Raw genomic sequence first — 5,685 nt, 5'->3', positions numbered from 1 at the left:
AGGAAAAAAAGAAACTATAGTTTACGTAATTTTCTAATGGATCAAATGAAATTTTAAAAGTACCAAGGTTATTGAAATTTGTTCTCTCAAGCTTTTCATGAAAAATTTATTGTGCTTGGTCCCATTCAGTTTTGTTTCTAAGTGTATATTTCCATTGCCGCTTTTGCATATTATAGTAATTTTCTTTTTTCCCTCGGGTAAAAAGGACAATCTTTAGGAACTCAAACAAATGCATTATGGTGCATTATGATTTACCATGATCCTTTATTAAATCCCTTGACAGACTTTCTAACAATGGTTTAACTTCACAATTTTGATCAAAATAGTTAAAAAAAATTTGCAAATATTTCGACTTCTCTAGACCTAAAATGAAATGACATGTGAAACACGAATAGTATAGTGTTTCATCGAAATAAGTGAAAAAAATTATCAAAATGTCAAAATTTTGGTTCCAAATAATTATTTTTTTTTCTTCATATAAAATACCAAAACTTAATTCAAAATGAACCAAAATTAAAGAAATGGGTCAAAATTGCTTTAATAAAACTTGAAATTTGTTAAAAAAAACTTACAAATATTTGGAGCTTCAACCTCTCCTAAACTTGACATTTAAAACAGTTTGAACCACCCTCACAAACCATAACAAGATTGCAAAAACATTTTGGTTGAAAAAAAACTTCAAGAAAGAGGCAAGTCCCTAACTCATCATCTTCCTTCAATATTTCATGCTAGATTTGAGCAATGTTTATAAAAAAAATATATATATATATATATACTAACAAAATAAGAAGTGAAAACAAAAACCTTTTTTATTATTTTATTATTTTTATTTTATCTAATCATCAAACATGTATATGGCTTTTGCACGAGAATATATTAAAGAAGATGTCTATGGGAATTATTTCATACTCTCAAAACATTTCTTTTATGGTTCTATTGGTACTAGGTTACGTAGTATTGCTAGTACTTGTTATTCGTAAATGGCTAGGCTTCTATAATAACAAATATTTAATATTACCAAACGGTTTTCATTATTGTTTTTTTAAGTGGATCATAAATAAAAACATAATGATATTAAAGATTCCCTTAGTTAGTTGTGGTTGTCTAGTTGGTATAGACCAGTTGTTTTCTGTTTATAGTTTTATTTTCAATAAAAGAAAAACAAAATCAGAATTAGTAAAGCTCTTCTTTGACAACAAACTCAACTACATACCTTTCTTAAACACCATGAGAAATTTTGTGAGATTGCTAGTTATACCATATACATGCTTGAGTGGAGAAGAGAAAGAGTTTAGAATGTAAATATCCATTAGTATTGGAACAAAATACCATTTTCAAATTGAATAATTTTGTGGAAATGGTTTAGGTCACGAGTTTTCCTTTACTAGAGTGGGAAGAAGAATCCTCAACTCATTAATGATATCACCATATGATTGGACTCTTATCCCATCAACAAATTCCCACTTCTTATCGACGAATTCGAAAATATCATTTTCCTTGCTCATCTAAAGATACCGATGACCATTGATCTAATTCATATAACCGATCTCATTTAATTGCGATAAGGCTGAATTGTTGTTGTTGTTGAAAGCACCATTAATGAATGACAAGCGTGTAAGGATCCAAGTATTGCTAGAACTTTGGAGAACCTTTATAACTTATTGTCATTTCTGAGTTTTGAAATTCATATGCAAAAAAGTTCTTTTACAATAGTAAATAAAAGAAGGTTTAGAAGGTCATCACATTCCAAAGTCTTTTTTGTACATCAATTACAACCAATATTATAACAATCTCATGGAAGTCGGATGTGTTACATTTGATTATTTAACACATAAGACAGCTACCAGTGTTTTATAGATCTTGTCTTTCTATAGTTTCTTTGGGAGAGATTACTCTTCTCCCATTAATCTTCTTCAATGTGGTATGAAGACTCCGAAGATCTTTTGAGTGTACAAAATGCTTCAATTTCGATTCGATATTTCTTTTTATCCCACAATAAAATATTGTATAGATTTGCAAACGCAATCACACATTGCACACAAAGATTTTATGTTTTGTTCGACAAAATTGTCCATAACTATGGTGAAATGAGATTGTTTCACTAATAATTGATAATAGGGTTACAACCGTTCATCCTCACATCTCTCTCTGAATTTGCTTATAGAGAAAGAACCATTGTTATAATTTATAGTGAGATTTTATACAAAACATTTATTGAAATGAAAATTTTACTAGGCCTTTGGCCTTTTAACAATCCTTTGAGATCAGCCCAATTATGCAGGCAATGAAATACAAGACATCATACTCCATCATTACTTTAAATTGGGAAATCAACTATATCAGCTCATAAATTAATAAGGAGAAACAATGAAATCCAATGGCTTCCAAAAATGGGAACATGTGTAATATGTATGAGGAACAAAACGTGCTCTGGCACAATGGCCCCCATGTGAAAATAAAAATAGTAAAGTGAAGATAAGGAATTGAAGAAGATGGATGAGGAGGTATATATCAATGGATGATCAGGGCAAGGAATGTAGTTGTGGTAATAGAAGAGGTTAGAAGTGTGCCAAAATGACACAAGAAGGGCACTCCCTATGTCCACATCTATCCATCCATTGTTGTTGGTCCTGAGATGGACAATCCTTCCATTGTTGTTAGTACTGAGATGGACAGTGAGGATGGAAATTGGGCCCCAACTCTATTGCAGTTTTGAGAAAACCATAGGCAAATTAACCGTGCTAGCACTACAAGAAATGCTATTTTAGATGACAACGATTGGCGACGGAGATTATTTTACTGTCGCCTTAGATTCTATATGGTGACGGTAAAATACATAATGTTGCCTATTATAATAATGATCGACGGTAGCTGAATGTATGTCACCTATTCTAATAATTAGTGACAGTTAGAGTAGTTCTGTTGCAGAAAGTGTATTTGGATGACGCTTTTTTTTGTACGGTCGCGGAAAGTGTATTTTGACGACACTTTATTTTTTCTGTCACGGTAAATCTATTATGGCCGACGGTTTATCCTACACCGTCGCGGAATAGAGCATTTGGACGACACCTCTTGTATTCGTATCTAAATATGGTTTATGGGGGACGGTTCGTTTATTTACTGTCACAGTAAATCTTTTATGGACGAAGGTTTATCCTTTACCATCATAGAATAAAGTGTTTGGACGACACTTCCTTTTACTTGTAGCTAAATATGGTTTATGTGTGACGGTTCGTTTATTCACCATCGTCGAAAATCTAATTGGATGATGGTTTATCGTTTACCGTCGCTAAATAGGGAGTTTGGGTGACACCTCCCTTATATCTATAGCTAAATATGGTTTATGGGGGACGGTACATTTATTTACCGTCACGGTAAATCTTTAATGGACGATGGTTTATCCTTTACCGTCGCAGAATAGAGCATTTGGACGACACCTCCTTTTATCTGTAGCTAAATATGGTTTATGTGTGATGGTTCGTTTATTCACCATCGTCGAAAATCTAATTGGATGATGGTTTATCATTTACCGTCACTAAATAGGGCGTTTGGGCGACACCTCCCTTATAGCCGTAGCTAAATATGGCGTTTCGACTACCCGCAATATTGACTATATGGAAGTTTTTCAATTTCCCGCGATTTTCTTTCCATATTCGCAAAAAACCATCAACTATCCTTTCTCTCTCTCTCTCTCTCTCTCTCTCTCTCTCTCCTCATCTCAATTTCCCCATATCCGCAAGAAACTAAATCTTTTTACCCTAAATCTCTTCTCTATTGGCTCTTAATCGAATACCCTCGATCTCTTCTCTCTTTGTGTTGCCCCAAACCTCATTCTAGATCTAATACCTACTTATTTTGTTCTACCCAAAACGCAGGGCTCAAGTTGAATAGGTGGAGAAAGGGCTGAAAGGTCTAAAGGTTCAGTGGCAAACGGCTGTGGTTTCCATCGGAACTATTGCTGCAGCAGCGGATTTACCATTATTCTGCTACACCAAGCGAAGGTAGGGAGAAAAAGAGGATAGAGAGAGATTAGAGGAACTAACATCTAATGGTTTTAGGTTTATGCACCTTTTATTGCTCCTAACCTTTTTGCAGCATCGCTATCTTTAGTTTTAGATCTAACTAATGTGTAATATTTTGGCGCATGTTGAATAAGCATTGGGCATCTTGTAAAGGCGTACTTTTATGAGGCATCTTATAATTTGAGGTGGTCAGTTTGAAGAGAGTCAGTATACTTTTATAATGTTTGATCTGTTTAAATGGGTTAAAGGTTCATGTTGAGTATCTTCTGTTTAAGGTTTGCAAAGCAAGATTTCTTTGAGTTTCTGGATTTCAATTCTTCTGGTATTCTCATGTTAATTTCTATATGTATCAGTTTATGTTTGTACTTCTTTTGCCCCTTTATTTGTGAAAGCATTCAATTACCGTATGGTTTTTAGCCTTAAAGACTTGCCATAGAGTAGTAGGGAGAGTTTTATTTGATCCGATTGGCAACCTAATCTCCTACATGTTCATTGGCCCTGTACTCTTTTCAATAGCCTTGTTGCATTTTGTGATTTACTGTATTTTTTGCATTCCACCATGTTTCTTTTTAAACCCAAAAAAGTTCAGAATCTGAGCGTGTCCTCAATAGTTATATTGATCTAGAAGAGAAGCTTATAATCTTTTGTTTTTGGAAAAAGTGAACCACTCAATTTCCTCCCTTAAATCACATAGTTTTTTAACTTCATATAGCCACAATCAATCACAGTGAGATTTGCAAATATCTTCTGTTCCCAACACTGAGTAATTAATACCTTAATACCCTGCAAAAAATAAGGTTATGATAAAGAAAAACAGAAAGTTTATATATAGTAAATTGGTTTAGGTACCATGAAGAGATGCAAATGATGTGTGTTAAGATCTTATGCACAATGATTGATAAAAGCCATGGAACTCTCCTTTGTCAGTCCATGTAGTTTGATGGTCTCCAGTCGATGGTGGGTCTTAAGGGTGAATTGATTGACCCACCAAATTTGGCCCATGGCCAACCAAGGATACACGATGGTTTATGAATTGAAATAATATTACTGAATTTGGATTCCTAAACAAAAGGATAATTCCTTAGAAATGCTAACAACCTTAAAAAATCTGAGGTGATCTTGTGCCCCCTCATCCTTGCATGCCTCTTACATGTCCAGCTGCTCTTTCAATTTTGAGAGTAAATAGCCACCCAAAACTGAGCTTAACACTCTTAGTTTCTCTAGAATACAAATGGTATCCTTTTATATTTCTGCTTCTGTTCTTTCAAGCCAATCCCAATAACAAATCAGATCTCATATGGAATGAGAAAAATGAGCTAATGGATGGAAGCATAAATTCTTAACCAATTTTATATCTACCATCTATGTTTTCACATATGTATTGCTTCCTTTTTGCATATTAGTGATTAGAATGTGATTTTTATTAAAGATAAAATGTTACACTTCCCCTATGGAAGCATGTTTATCTTCAGTAGACAAACGTAACCTCAATTCTCTTTAATTAGCCAGCCCTATCATGATTAGTTGTTATTTTTATCTTTGGTTTTATTATTTCCTAGTTAGGCTAGACTTAGGATAGACTTTGACTACTCAAACTTCCATGTCTATCACAGCAAGGAATACTTATTTATTGTATTGAATTAGATTACAAAAAAGAGGGGGG

This window comes from Macadamia integrifolia, chromosome 7 (assembly GCF_013358625.1).
Source record: "Macadamia integrifolia cultivar HAES 741 chromosome 7, SCU_Mint_v3, whole genome shotgun sequence".
Taxonomy (NCBI): Eukaryota; Viridiplantae; Streptophyta; class Magnoliopsida; order Proteales; family Proteaceae; genus Macadamia; species Macadamia integrifolia.
This window is presented reverse-complemented; position numbering follows the sequence as displayed.